The following is a 16224-nucleotide window of genomic DNA, read 5'->3' as shown; positions in this document are numbered from 1 at the left end:
GGCCAGCATCATTAAAGTCAAACCACTGAGCATGAGGCTGAACTTATGAAACAATTTCATCCAGTCCTAAAGCAGAACTTCAGAACTGAAGTTTGCAGTTGGCTGTAAATTCAATCCTCACCACCCAAAGACACATTGAGCATCTGTGTTAAAATGCCTCACCTTGGACAGGAGCTGAAACTCACACAAAGTCCTGCAGAGGTGCCAAGCTCTGCATACCTGTGGGATGAGACAAGACTCCCAAGTATTACAGCTCCAAGTTCACAAAAGGAGGAATAAGGGTAGTAGGAACATGTGCAGGCAGAGTACTGGTCAGACCCCCATCCCAGGTGTGGCCAAGCAGCTCCCTGACGGTTTCTCTATGACTATTGTCTTTCCTTTCCCTGATGGAAGCAACCTGAAGCTGAGAACCAAACCACTCAAAGTACAAATTAAAAGAAATGTATAAAAAAATTAAACTGACTTCATCCTAAAAAGCTATAAACTTTGCTATGAATGCAGTATATTTATGCTTCCTGGATACAAATGTTAAAAGGGAAGTACATCATGTCTTTTGATGGGATCATACAATTACAGAACGGTTTGGGTTGGAAGGGACCTTAAGACCATCTAGTTCCAACCCTCTGCATGAGCAGGGACATCTCCCACCAGACCAGGTTCCTCAGAGCCCCATCCAACCTGGCCTTGAACACCTCAGGGAGGGGGAAGGCACAACTTCCCTGGGCAACCTGTTCCAGTGTCTCCACAATTGGGATTGCAGACTTCGGACTGCTTTTTTTGGCCTTAGCACTACCTTGGCCTACCAAAAAAGTATGAGATGAATCCAGTCAGAATCCTACTCCATATACTCATGTATGCATGATCTCTGCCCTTCCTTGCACAGCAAGATCCCATCTCCTTCCATACCACCAGCTTTGGCAATCACTCCATATGAATCCCTTTCCCTTTCCATAACTGAGCATTGATTCCCCTTTGATGCTGAAAACTTCAGAAGAGCAGGGAGCTACAAGTTCCTTACAAGGACTTTTCATAAATAACTATGAAAATAAGTGTATCTTGCAAATACACTTATTTAATTCAGAAACAGGCACTTCAAAGAGATTTGGTGGAAACACTGGAGGAAGAGCAAGCATATATAACTACTGTTGGTGGTACTCACTCAGGAAGCCAGCTGACAAAATCCACCAGAGAAGGCATTGAAGAGGTGTTATTTTATGAAATTCAGTTGCAGCTTTTTTGCAATGGGAGATTTGTTAACATCCTATAGAAACTGTGAAAACCATCTGAAAAGCCCCTGGAATAATGCAGCCTTTCCATAACCTTCTATATTGTTCTCCTGGCTGTGTTACAGACAGAAGTTTCTCTACAGTGGCAAAACAACAAGCCCCTGCTGATGCTGAGATCAGGTTTGCCTCTACAGAGAAGAGAGATATGACTCCAGTGTGACATGAAACTTCCACAAATCACAATTTAAATATGCTGCCTGAAGTTTATCCATGAGCACTACACTATTATTTTCTGCAACAGGGGAAGTTTTAAAATCTTTTGCATTTTTATTAAATTACTGATTAAATTCAGCCGGGTATTTTGGCCTAGGAAGCTGCAGCATAGATGGACTTCCAGCATGTTGAAGTGTTACCTAATGCTGCTCAGAACAGAGAGTTTCAAAAATCTGAAATCCCATTTTAACAACCACCCCCAAGGCTGCTAAACTTAGAGAAGCAGAACATCACCACCAACCGCTGAGATTTTTTTGCCAAGTTTTATCTCTTCTCCTCTGAAGAGGAGCTAAAGATACACAGCGGGACACTGCAACTCCCTATCCCTGGTTACATTCCAGAGCAGCCAAATGCCAGTGCAGCATGTGGAGCTGATGGTAAAATTGTCAAATTAGGATTTTGAACTCCATGCCACCCATCTTTGCACACAGCCAAGCATGGAGGTCAGGGAAAAACTGCACACTCCTTCACTGTTAATGGAGGCCCCAGGACACGGTTCATGTCCTCACCAGTGCAGTCACCTGCATCCTACAAGCACCTCTTTTTCCTCCCCCCATTATTAAAACAAACCCACCTTATTTACATGCACATGGCAAAGCCACACATCGATTTTATGGAGTATCAAAGACTATTTTATTAAAAAAGGAAAAATATTCAAACACATTAAACAAAATGGAAGATGCTTTAATGCCTAACTTTATCTGGAAGGAAAAAGGGATGCAGGAAAGCTGGGGTGGGACTTGTTTGACAAGAGCTTGCAGTGAGAGAACAGAGTGATGGATTAAAACTGGAAGAGGGGGGAGATTAAAGTTGGACCTTAGGAGGCAATTCTTTAGTGTGAGGGTGGTTAGACACTGGCACAGGTTGCCCAGGGAAACTGTAGAAGTTCCACACCTGGAAGTGTTCAAGGCCAGGTTGGATGGAGCCTGGAGCAACCCGATCTAGTGGGAGTTGGAACTGGATGATCTCTAAAGGTCCCTTACAACTCAAACCATTCTATGATTCTCTGATTTATCAACCAAATTAAGGACATGTCACTTGTTCCTGACCACCTGCGAAAACATATCAACTTTTTTTTTTTTTTTTTGCATTCCTAGCAAAAGCTCTTAGCACTTGACTGAAGAAGTTCTACCAGATATTTCAGATTTGCATTATTTAGGAGTCCTCCAAGCAAGGAAAACGACAGAACTTAAAAACACCAGCAACAGCAGAAATCCTTGTTTCTCAGAGAATACTCCAAACTAACAGCATCACAGATGAGCAGCACACCAGCTCTTTTGAGTCACACTTCCTTTGCTGAGGCACAATGGAACATCTGGCTCAGCTTTTCCTCAAAAAGGACCAAAATGCTGAAATCTATACACAGGTGGTGTTTGTGAATAAACAGTTGTTTTCTTCTTTTTTTTTCAAAAAAAAAAAACAACCACAAGGGAGGGGAGTTAGTGATGGGCAGCCAGTGTGGGGGCCCTGGGTCATCTTTCAGCTCCACACAGGGCAAGAATAATTATATGTGGTCCTCCCAGTAATCAAGAAAAGTGGAATATTTGGCCACTTGGACCAAAAAGCAGGTCACGGTTTAGAAGCACATTGGTATAATTTCCTGTGACTGTTCCAAGGGCTGCATTTAACCTCTGGGAAGGGGTATGAATAGAGGTGATGTTTTCCAGAGGGAAGGGTGTTGTGGTCAGTTTTACCCAAACATTGCCAAAGAAGCACCTTCAGGTTAAGAACCAGTTCCCCACTCAGCTGACATGTCCTGTTTTTTTTTCTGGAAGAATAAAAAAGTGACCCCTCTAATAAATACTTGATGCTCCCTTTCACTGTAACACAAATCAAGAATTTAACATATTGATATTCATCTCTCTTGCTCAACACATTTTTACTGTTATTTAACAAGCAAGAGAATTGTTTACAGAAATCAACCCATGCAGACTTGACAATGAAAACACAGGAATCCACAGGTGTTTTGCCACTTAGTAAATTTGAGATTTATTTAAAAGTTTTTAAATACTGCATCCAAACAGTAACCTTAGGAAAATAGTGTTTATGTCGTTACAGCACAAGACCATCAAACCTCAAGAGATATGTGGTTGCTTTTCATGATGAAACAGAAAGCAAAGCCAAAACTGCTTCCAAAGACATCTACCCAGTGGACTTCATAGTCATTTCCACAACAACAACATTTTTTCAGCTATTTATCTGAAAATACAGGATACAGATTCCCAGAAAATCACAGGAGTTGTATACACAACCTTAATTAAAGCAAGAAAACCTGTTTAGTCCAGTAAAATTCTATTAGCCAGTTAGCTGAATATCACCTCATCAGCTATTAAAAGGTGAAAACTGTGAACCTTTTTCCCAGTGAGAATTATTATCCATTCAAACTGTGTCATTATCATCCAACAGAAAACTTTACTGACCTTATTAGCAGAAGATACAGCCATTTGTTACTTGAAGGCTACCATACAAAAATCACCTACAGTGTAACTTAAGAAAGCAGCTTCACAATAAAAAAATACCAGGACTTTTGATTTATTTATTTATTTATTAAAAAAAAAGAGCAGCATGTTTGGGACTGGCAGTTATTTGAAAATTGTTTTAAAATATTGACATCAATTTTTTGTTTCATTTTCCCACCTTGATTCCAACTAGTAATTTAAAGTGGCCAGTGGAAACACCTTACTTCAACCCTATATCATTAGTAAAGGAAAAAAAATAAACCCAAGCATTCTGATAAATAGCAGGTGTATTATTGTTGGTTGAAAAATAATGAATTTTTACCTATAGACTTCTAAAATGATTGAAAGTGAACTCCAACATCCCTCCATCCATAGCAGTAAGGATAAACAAAGCCTAAACAGGTATTAACCTTACCAGGTTGAACTTGGGACTATCAGAATATTGCTCCATGAACCAGCCCAGCTGTAGTTTACCCTTATCAGTACCCATTGAAGACATTTCCAAAACAAACCAAGAGTTACTTCTATGTTTTAGTACAAACAATACTCAAGCAAATGCATTGCCCTTGCACTAGAATATCGCATGTTCTCAAGGGGCCTGAGTGTGTTTTGGACAGACTGAGTGCCAAGTTACCTTGTTAAAAATCATACTCTTACACCCTTCTGGTTATCATCACCAGGTTGTCTTCTAGGATTTTCCTGACTGGTTTCCTTTTCACAGCTTACAACCCTGCTATTATTACTGGGATGGCTTTGTTTGCTTGAGTTGTGTCAGTTTGAATTTATTTTCTTTTTTTGGTGGGGGGGAAGAATCTTTTTTTGTTTTCTTTGTTTTAGGAACCCAGGAAAATTATTTTTTGTTGCAAAGCACCAATACATATTTTTAAATACACCATTTAGGAAGATTGCAAGTGTTATATGAACAGAGTCTGGTGAAATAAATACTTTTGGGTCATGGGGGGAAAGACTCAGAACCATCTGGTCCAACAGGAATTCCCAGCCACTGTGGAGATTGTACTGAAACAGAACCACCACAGCACAAGGTCAACATTAAGTTTTGCACTTCAGGGCTTAGCACAGCATATTACACAGTGCAAAATGAAGCAACATAGTTTCATTCTATTTGGGACATTTCCTGCAAGAACAGTTTGAACAGAAATTATAAAGCAAAGCCTTCTCCTGATCTCACCATTTATTGAGCTGTGATACTGAGTGTCACTCCTAATGGAAACAGCCCCTTACCCAGATGGATCTGGCCAGTAGGAATCTACTGAAGATCTTTTTTTGCAGCTGGGGCAGGTTTTGTCTGAAAGCTTATTTTTCTTCTTTTAATATTACAGTTTTATAACATGAGACAGTAACAGCATTCAGTTATTATGTATAAGATAAACAGCTGTTTGATTTAAAGGTATTGAAAAGAATCCATCACCACCAAAACAACTGAGGTAGTGACATTTTTTAAATGACTCTGCTCTCAGAGCTCACTTGCCTGCCAGAACGATGCTAAACAGGTAATTTATAATAAAGTGCTACAATAATGGTACAAGTAAATACAGGAATGAGACTTGAACAGATTCCTGTTTCAGGACTGCCGAGTTCCATTTCCAGTTTTGTTCAAATTGTTATCCTTTTTCCTGTCATGATGTGCTTACATAAGTGGAAAAACTAATGTAACATGGTAGGAACCAAGTCTGGAAGACTTACAGAAAAAAATTCCCAAACTATTATAATCTTCTTTGGAGTAAGAAGAGCTACTGTGTCTATGCTGTTGGCATCCTTTCCCATGCAGGCAATAAGAATTTCACAGAATTGTCAGAGGTGGGAGGGAGGTCTAGAGATCATTAAGTCCAACTCCCCTGCTAAAGCAGGATGTCCTGGAGAACATCACTCAGGGCTGCATCCGGGGGGTCCTGAATATCTCCAGAGAAGGGAACTCCACAACCTCCCTGGGCAGCCTGTCCCAGGGCTCTGTCACCCTCACCATAAATAAGTCTTTCCTCATATTTAAATGGAAATTCCCATGTTCCAGCTTGTGCCCATTGCCCTCCATCCTGTCACTGGAAACTACTGAAAAGACTGGCTCCAATTTGCTGCAGTGTTTCAAATTTCTTATGGAGCAGGAAAAAAGAAAGCATTTGAATTTCAGGGCATTATACTGTCCATTTTATCATGATAATCTGGAACCAGAAACATTCAAGTATTCAATCCATTCTAAAATTAAGAAGGACATTTCTTGGTTTCTTTTTGGCTTTCACTTTAATTCACCATTACATTGCACTATACTTGCTTCCTTGACATCTCTAATCTCAACACAAGAGCGAATCTTCCAGAAAGACAGGAGATTTTGAAATGTGAGGAAAAAGGAGTCCCACAACTATGTACTCATGATAAACCCGATTAAACAAATCCACTTAAAATCTCATTCCTTTGTGGATAAGCACAGACCTCCACACAGATGCAAATTGTTTTACAGTTATGTTGTAAACCCCCTCCTTCTGGGACTTTCCAATTTATGTCAATGTGTAATTAGCAAATGAATTGCACAGTAGATTGCATTCAGTACTCTTTTCCTTTTCTAATTTTTTTTTTTTTTTTTAATTCCCCAACTAACACAACCTCCCTCTCCCCCCACTTCCAAAACTCTCAGAATAATTTTCAACTTATTTATTCTCAACAAAATCAGCTTCATATCACAAAAAATCATGAGAATTGGCAGCTGGCCAACAAAAGACTTGGGGGAGGGAAGGATCTTCCAGCACACAACCCAACACAGGAAAACTGGTGGGAGAGCTGGCAATAAATTTAATTTCAAATATCTGACATGTCCACTTGGTCACTGTGTAAGGTATTTGTCCCCTTCCTTTCCCTGCTGATTGATGACAACATAATTTGTATGCTGAAATACAGCCATAATATAAACATATAAACATATGTTTATAGTATTTTTCAGTACCTTCAAAAGATTACTTTTATTATAATAGATGCAAACTGCTGAAAGTTAATCCTGTTTAGGAATTCCCAGATAAACTATGTTGGCAACCATATCTTCCAAGGATTTTGAAGGTCACCTGTACAATCCATGAGGAAACATTTCCTTTTACCCAAATGGGATATTCTACCTTTAATTCTGAAGCTGTGCTGTGGAAAGACCCCTGGCATACTTTATTTTATTGGTTATTTTTAATGCTCCTCCTCCTGTGCTGTGGAAAGACCCCTGGCATACTTTATTGGTTATTTTTAATGCTCCTCCTCCCTTTAAACATATCACAAAATTCACTCAAGGTTTTTAACCAATTGTTACGAAGAAGAAAGAAATGTCTTGACTTTAAGAATCAAAGCTGTGGGGATCCTGCATCAGACACAAGATAAGGACCTTTATCTTCCCAAATTTTAATAGGGAGTTAAGAAACAGAGAACATCTCTCCTTTCAGATAGCTCCTATGCCATCTTGGCCAGTTTGCCAGGGGCAGTATGGTCCAGGGTTCTGTAGCACTGCACCTTCTCACTGCCCAAACATGTACTAGAGGTTCTCATACCAGTGTTATCCCCGGACACAACCGCCAGTGCCAAACACCGTGGAGCCCCTTAAACTTCACCATTGCCAGTGCAACAGCTGTTGCAATCCAGAAACTTATGATGAGAAGATATAAAAGCAAGAAGCAAAACACAGCATGGGAGAGAATTAAAAAAAATACAACACAAAGGTCAAAGCTTGACTCCAAAAATCTCTGAGAAACACACGCCTCAACTGCTCTTCCAGCAACGCTTTGCTTTACGTTGCATTCAAATTGGTCACATGCATCTTTAACCAATTTTGAAAGAAGTCCCCAAAGCCTAATTTTTTTAAATTTGTAAGGCTTTCGTGAAGGTTTATTGAGATCCTTTACAATTTTAAAAGTTCCTTTCTCTCCAGGAGGTAAATATTACATCTTTCAATGTGCTTGGCTGAAGCAAATATGAATTATTAATATGAGATACAGGATACTATTTATATAATGTATAAATATGTTCTAGGAATGTGCCACTGTTGACCACTGCTCTGCAGAGTACTTCTCTCTGAACTATCAGTAGGAAAAATTGTCAGCTTCACAGATCAAGCAAATCTTAGACTGCAAGACAGCTTCAAAACCTACACCCATAATTTTAAACTTTAACAAGCCTTTCTGATAATTAGACACCCAGTTACCACATGTATGTGGATTCATGAAGAGCTGATGCAGGTATGTAAACATGCAGGCATGTAAATATTCAGGCACATAAATATGAAACAGCTTTTGTGGACAAAAACAAGGCAGCACTGCGTAGCAATTGTTAAGCACAAGCTCAGAAAAACCATGTACAAAATTAGTATCCTTAAAAGTCTTTTACTAATGTTACTTTGAAGAAACATGCCTGGATACTTCCAGATGTGTCCCCTGTAATAGTATCCATTGTGGTAGAACTTAATTCAGACAGCTATGAAGGTGGAAACTGAAGCAACTACCCCAAAATGTTCTGCAAGGCTGGAGGTTCATCCCCAAGCAGTTGAGACACATCTCTCCCTCTTCCTCCCTCTGGCTCCCAGAGGCCATACACCAAGTTCCATACACCAAGGAGATAACACAGCTTTGCAAATCATCAAGTCAACTAGAAAGTTTAAAATTCTTACTGCTGATTACAGCAGAAAAGGAAACAGCAAGATTAGTTTTACTTCTAATTCTGCTGGGAATGCTGAAGGACAACTCAGGAAGCAAGAGAGCTGTGGGGGTGGGGGAGAGGGCGGTGGTGAATAAAAAATGTATCACTTTCTACCAAGAAAATAAGGAGGTCCTGCAACAGCAGCAGAAAACAACTGTCAGAATTGGCTGACCAGACACTCAAGAGAGATGACTTGACTTTAAAACAAAACCATAGATGTACAAACTGTAATTTCAGATTGACATTCAAGAAACATGTTTCCCACAAAAATACCCCAAATTTTAAAAAAACATTATGAAAAGTTGCATACAGCATATCTAACAGACCATCTTTCATCTGGTGTTGCTCTTCTGTACAAAATACAACCTACAGCATCTTATTTGCCCCTGTCAAGCTTTAAATATACTAACAAACATCCAGAAGAGAGTAATAGTTCCTCCTTGCAAAAAGCAGTAAGGAAAAAAATATAATTTAAAACCCCCCGACATCCTCAGAATCCAAGTCTACCACGTATTTCTTCAGATTTAACATACAGTAAATTTTCAAGGTAAAATCCTACCTTATTATCTTGTACAAAGGCAAGATGTGGCAGTTTTATGCAAGTGATCATGTTGATAACACACTGAATAAAGCCTACAAACTTGATGTAGGCCCAGTGCCACGCACAGAACTTTCTCTGCTCATCTGTCTAAAGCTGCTATTTTTATTGTTAGTACCAATGTTACACAGTGGTAGCTGGTACAGGAAGGACTGATCTGTACAGTATTCACTTTGATTTTATTTTTTTTCCCCTCTTAGAACAAACATTCTAGAAATACAAAAAAGGCCAAAATTATACCCCAGTAGACTCCCTGGAACATATTTTTACTTTGATCTATTCAGATGCTACTTACACCTTCCGTATTTGTCCCACCTGTGTCCATTTTATGCCTTAACCTCTCCAAGTAAAAATAAAGCAAGCTCCTGTCAAACTCCACCAAAAGCAGAATTTATAGAAGATTAACATTGCCAATGTGGAACCCTTGAAAATGTCTCTGCCTACATTACAGCACAAAAGGCTTTTTTCCTCTGTGCCTGCCTACAGCCCCTGACAAAAAGCTTTGGAAGTTCTTTAAAGCACTGAAACCTATGGATACCATGTCATACTACTTGAGCCTCCTGATGAACTCTGAAAATACAGCTTATTTCAGTATCACCCAACAGAAGAGAGACATGCAGATTTTGGAGATGCTGCTGAGCATTTTTTTTGTGAGATTTTTCAGACAGGTCTTTACTGACAAGAGGAATCAGAATCCTCACTAGCAATACAGATGTGGTCTTTAAACATCTAAATAGACTTGCTCATTAGCTTTATCAGCCATTCTCTCACTTCACCTTGGAAGATTCCTGCCCCTTTATGGATATTTTTATGAAGTGGAATATGGGAACACACACAACCACCCAACTGGGTGGACGTAGCCCCACTGTGAAAGCCAGAGCAGGTCAGGAGCCCAGAGCAGACCCTCAATCTATTCCCTCCCTCACTATCAGTCCCACATGGGCTCAACAGCCCTCAGAAGCCAGGAGCTCACACCCTCTGCTCTGTCCCACAAATAGACTGTAGCACTTGGGCAGCTCTCTTCTCCTTCCTCGTCCCACATTATACACCCACACACCTGGCTTCTCTCCCAACAGGATATATCCCTTAGGCAAGGAGGAGAAGGAGACATGAGCCACATCTTCCCCTACCAATCCACACAGTGGGTAAAAACCTAAGGAAGAATGCAGACTTAAGCCTGTCACCGTTTTCCTGTTGTTTGTGTTGTTGTTTTTTTTTAAAAAAGGAAAATGTTGTGGACACAAACACTTCAAATATAATTCAAAATAATCCATCTGAAATTCTTCATCGAGTAGGGTTGAGTAATTGACAAATCCACTCCCCATTTCCATATCTAGGATCACCTGAAACTAGATTTGTAATGGAAAATTTAATACTGAGCACCCACCACAGAAGTCACTGCCAGCAACTGTTCAAGCCAGCAACTATTCCAAGTCAAAATTCAGCAGAAAAAAAAGGTGCCCTTGCTTACCAAGTGAATATTTAAGATTCAACATATATAAAAATTGTGGACAAGACACAACTTGCAATCCTTTTCATGTTGGAATGATGACTTTTACAAGCTTGTAAAACTCATAAATTAAGTGTTCTGTGATGGAAAAATAAGCTTCCCACAGTCAGAACTATCTACCAGGCAAATGGGAACAAGGTCTGACTCCAACACAGACCAACTGAGTTTCATTTCTCATTGCTTTCCCTCTCCCTATTTTAGCTTCCTATGACTCTAAAGAAACAAACATGGACCCATTATTCAGAGGCTTATTTGTAATGTTCAGATTAAATTCTGAAGGATGAAGAGTAGCATCGATCACACCACATTTTGCTGATTATCTCAGAAAATGCTACTTGCATTTCTGAACACTGAATTGACAAAATGTAGGTCAACTTCGTGTTGTTTCTTTTTTTTTTTCTTGGCCATGTTAAACTTTTGAACAGTTTAGCTAAATCACTGCCTTGAAACAAGTAAGAATTTGAGATGACATGCACTAGGAAGAAATTCTAATGCTGCAGCTTACAGACATGGACTGAATATTAGATCTTCATGCAAATTATCCTTCACGTTACTGCCAGTATAGCTTGTTAACTGCTTCCCTAAATCAAATCTTGGGTTACTACAGGTTACAGGAGTCTCTCTGGAACATAAGACCTACTATATGGTTACTCTGGCTTCATATAACAACTATGTCATTAGTTAATGAATTTCACCCTCTGCGAGTGATTCACATTCCAATGCTGTGCTGGAGTGGTTTCCACATCCTTTTCTTTTTGTTTAATGTTACTTTCAAGCTAAAACCTGTGGTTAATAATATAAAAATTTGTTGAGACAATGTCTCAGGAACATTACCATAGGTTTAGATGTTTGAGCACTCTGAATCCTGGTGACGTAAAGGCAAACAAGAATTATTAAAAATATTTTCATATATTTTCAAAATGCTTTTTATTGAAGACACAATTAAAGACACTTATTTTTACTTTCAACTTGAGATCTTAAGAACTTGTTATTTTAAATGTTAATTAATACTGGTCTCAGTGCTGGTTTTTCCAATTTCATTTGAAAGAAAGGAAGGAAAAAAAAAGTTTGCCTGTTTGTGAAAACATCCTCAGGTAATTACACTGTTCATTAAAAAAAATTATAATGGCTTAGGTTCCACTGTGAACCTTTTTCAAATAACTTATTGCAGAGGAAAATACACTTCTGCAGGGACAGGAAAACATTCAGTTACTCTAAATAACTCAAAATAGATTCTCAGCTGACAGACAAATTCTATAGAAGTCAGGAAAGATGTGTCTGAAGAGAGAAAACACAACACCCCTGCCTGAAGGATTTGGTACCTGAAGAAGGGCCGGACTATTATTACATTACTACTTATTTTGGCACATGGAAACAGCCAAGAATCTGCAACTGTTACTAGGACCAAATTAAAGCATGTAGGTAAAAAAAGGGAAATAAACTTCTTTGGACTGAATGTCTGTTACCGAAACTTGACACTATGCCCAGTGCCAAGACTTGTCAGCATTGCCCTCTCTTCTGTAGATTTAACTGCAGAGCTTTTACATTACAGGTTGCAGTTCAACTAATTAATAAGAATTAATATGTCCATATAAAATAAACAGTTAATTTTATCTGTGGAACCAATTACACGAGATTCAGATTTCTGGGGTTTTTTGTTGTTTTTATTTATATTTTCCCTTAGTTGCTCACATTTATTGCTGATAAAACAAACCTCATTTCATATACTCATGTCTCCATTTTAATTCCAAGTCTTTTTAATGCTTCCAACTTCCAGAAGTGCCAAATGACCACAACACAAAATATTTCTGTGAAGAGCTACCATCTTTGACTTAAAAACCAGCAGGGAACTAAATTCTCTGTTAATTTAGTGCTCAAAATATTTTTTAATTACCTACGTCTTGCTTCTGATTGAGAAAATGTAAGTTTCTATTTCCTAGAACTAGTTCAATGACGTAGATTGAGACCAAAATGCTCCAAGAGCACGAACACCACAGGCATTTCAGAGCAAACATTACAATAATAATAAAATACGAATGTAGCAACTATCCATGCTCAGCTTTCATTTTGACAACTAAATACAGTGCACCACCATGTGGCAACATGTTAGGGAATGGCTTATGTACCAAGACGTTGTTGTGGTTTTTTTTCACCCTTGAAATTTTTTACTATTTGTTAAAAATAAACGTTAGCAACTCCATTTTAGTATTTACTAGCTCCTCTCTAGCAAGCTGATACAGCTTCACTTATCTCACAAGCTAATTTTTAATACATTTGGATTAGCAAGAAAATACTTGGGCATTTTTCTTTCTAAAGTACAAGATCTACCTGAAAACATAACTGCCCCAAGACCAGAGAACAGCTCTAGTTCTTGTCAATTGCACTCCCTTGTGCAAGAGAAATTGGGCACCAGCATATCCTGCACATCAAGCTCATTTTAAAACATAAATACATTTAAAAAAACAAAATCAGTCAAGCTAAATGCTGGACTCACGGCTGATTAAAAGCTTCAAAAAATCTTGGAAAAAAACTGAACACTTGAAGATATACACATGCATTATTTAGCAGTTGCTCAGCTCCTGTCCAGCTGCTTCTTTTCAGCTTAACAACAAAAAAACCTCCATTTTTTTCCATGAGAAACACCAACAGAAGGTCCTGAAAACCCTAAAAAAATCCTGACTCCTGAAGCCATTACGTGCCACTTAGTACCCTGGAACATATTTCTGCTGCCAAATGTGAAACTGGGAGGAAAAAGCAGGTTTTCTTTAAGCTGGGTAGCCTTTGCTCACACAGCACAGTGCTGTATTCACTGAAATTATCAAATCTCAGAAGGTAGGCTCAAGTGGGTCTTGTATTTGTTAAATATAGAGTTAATTCATTAGGCCTTAACATATTTGTTAGCCATTTTGTACCAATACAGCCAAGTCCAATCTGAATTAGCAGCGAAGACTCGCTTCAAAGATCAGTCTCCCACTGAGAACCTGCATTCACCATCTCAGCTTCAGGCTCTCCCACAGCTCACTAGACCTAAAGGCTTCTCTAAAGCTGTTAAGAAATCCAACAGAAAATTGGGTGACACGACAGGCAACCACGCAAGGAAGGCAGGTAGAGCAACGGGTTTTCACAAGCTCTGCACCTCGAGCAGTGGGAAAACCTGTAGTGGAAGAGGCAGGAGCAAGCAGAGCTCTCCTTCCAGAGCCCAGGATGGACAGACCTGCAAATTCTATTCCTGCAGAAGTTGCAGAGTCAATCCAAAGCATTTAAAACCAGAAAAAAAAACCACACCCCATTAATCCACCTCTCCTATCAAGGTGATGCTGAAGTTTCTGCATGTCTCAAACTCCAACTCCCCTCTTTCCCCTCTCCCCCAGCCCACCCTCGCTCACAGGCAGCCTGAAAAAAACAACAGCTCTGCTGTGCAATTAAGACCATCGTGATTTTCTGCCGAAGACAAACCAATTGCAAGAACACAATGCACATTATGCAAGTTGCTGCATAGTTATGCAAGTTATATGCATATTTTCGCTCCGCAGCGTAGCTCACTGTGCCGAGGACTCTGAAGACACTTGTTTGATGTGTGTGGAGGCTTAACTCCTCTTTTGAGCTGTCAGATTTTCCTCTACTTGTCTCAACTGGCTTTTTTTTACCCCAAAATTTCAACCAGCTGCTAATAATACTAACGAAGCTCTGCCAGTCTGTGCAATCGCCTCGGCTGTTAGGAGAACACCACCACCTGAGCACAGTGTCATCCAAGTCCACCAAAAACCAGGTCTTGGGAGACATCCCAGGCAGACCACCAGCACCTCATTTCCTGTAGATACCCCCCCAAGCTCAACACGGCCAACAATGGAGGAAAACATCAGAAATCTCTTGAGACAAACAAGGCCTCACAGCTGGAAGCACCACTCCACAAGCAATATAAATTTAAGACTGACATGAGCACTCCAATACTGCACAAAACCACGATTTTGTCTGAACACCCCACAAAAATGTATGGTGTGGTGTTCTGTTTTTTTTTAAAATCAACCTCTGTACCTCTTCTGCAGTCAGCACTGGTGGGATAACAAGACAGAGATTTCACATACAACCTTTCATTTGAAAGTAACAGGGAGGAACTTCTCCAACGATGCAGGACCCCTCGTTATTCCCAAGATGAGGCACACAGAAACTGAAGCTTTCTGGATACCAAAGGCATCGGGTTTAGGGGGAAATACATCAATCTACCATTTTTTAGCAGACCACTCGGAGCTCTATCAACATACTTCACCACGTTGTTTCTAATTTCTGTCCTTTCTCTCCTTTTTTACCAACACTGCCTGTAACAAAGCCCAATTAACATCCAATTAACTTCCAAAATCCACCAGCTATCCCACACAACTCCAAGAACTTGAACCCTGCCACTCACCAGAACCTTCCTCCTCACCAGCTGCAAGGACACAACCACTTCCAGCTCAAGACCCCTCCGAGCTTCCAAAAGGAAACGAGGTGAAGGTCAGTGCCTACACTTCTGAGAAGAAGCACGAGCAGCTCTTTTGGAGAGGAAGGATTCATCTTACTTTGGGAGTAAAATGCAACCTAAGAGCGCTGGCTTACGCAAGCAGCAACTATTTATCCACAGAGTAAATAGAGCCCGTTTTTAAAAGTAGCTCACGATCCTTCCCGAGGCTCACATGTTACCCTGGAAAAACAAACCTGAAAGCTACCCAGGACCCTTCAGCGTAAGGCAGGGGAAAATCTAGCAAAGCTTAAAGAAATCAGAAATCCCATTTAAAAAAACAATTTAAAAAAAATGGGGGGGAAGGGGGAAACTTAAAAGCTTTACAGCACTGAGCGTTTCAAAGCTTTCCAAGGGATCTACCACCAGGATCCTTTCCCTGAAGCAGGGCAGGACCTGCCAAGTGACAACCTTACAAAGTTACCCCGCCAACTCTCAAGGAACAAGAGTATTTTATTTAAATAGCTCCTGATTAAACTCAGCGTTTAAACACTGTAGCAAGTTCTCAGCTGCAGGCAGCAAGGCGCTTCAGAGACCTTCATGCAAATCATCTTCATCTCCCCCCCCAAAAAAAAAACCAACTACTAACAAACCACCAACCCCAACAAGCCCTCCTCTATTCCCAGCAGCAGAGAGAGGATTACACCGTCCCTGAAGAACGCAAGTTGCTACTCCGTGAGATTTTTTAAGCAGAGATTTCCAGAAAAAAAAAACACAAAACAACAAACCAAACAGAACCAACCACCACAAACTTCATCTCCCCCCCCAAAAAAAAAACCAACTACTAACAAACCACCAACCCCAACAAGCCCTCCTCTATTCCCAGCAGCAGAGAGAGGATTACACCGTCCCTGAAGAACGCAAGTTGCTACTCCGTGAGATTTTTTAAGCAGAGATTTCCAGAAAAAAAAAACACAAAACAACAAACCAAACAGAACCAACCACCACAAACCAACACATCCAAAAAAATGGAGAAAGGGGGGGGG

General features: G+C 39.8%; 1 protein-coding gene across 3 annotated transcripts in view; it reads right to left on the bottom strand.

Moving 5' to 3' along the window:
* CTDSPL (CTD (carboxy-terminal domain, RNA polymerase II, polypeptide A) small phosphatase-like) overlaps positions 1-16224 on the bottom strand; it is a 76593-nt gene that overhangs the window by 59286 nt on the left and 1083 nt on the right. The gene's annotated exons all lie outside the window — the stretch shown is intronic.

The sequence above is a fragment of the Chaetura pelagica genome, unplaced genomic scaffold (genome assembly GCF_000747805.2).
Source record: "Chaetura pelagica isolate M959 unplaced genomic scaffold, ChaPel_1.0 scaffold184, whole genome shotgun sequence".
Taxonomy (NCBI): Eukaryota; Metazoa; Chordata; class Aves; order Apodiformes; family Apodidae; genus Chaetura; species Chaetura pelagica.
Note: the sequence above shows the minus strand (reverse complement) of the source record. Positions and strands in the feature narration are given on the sequence as shown.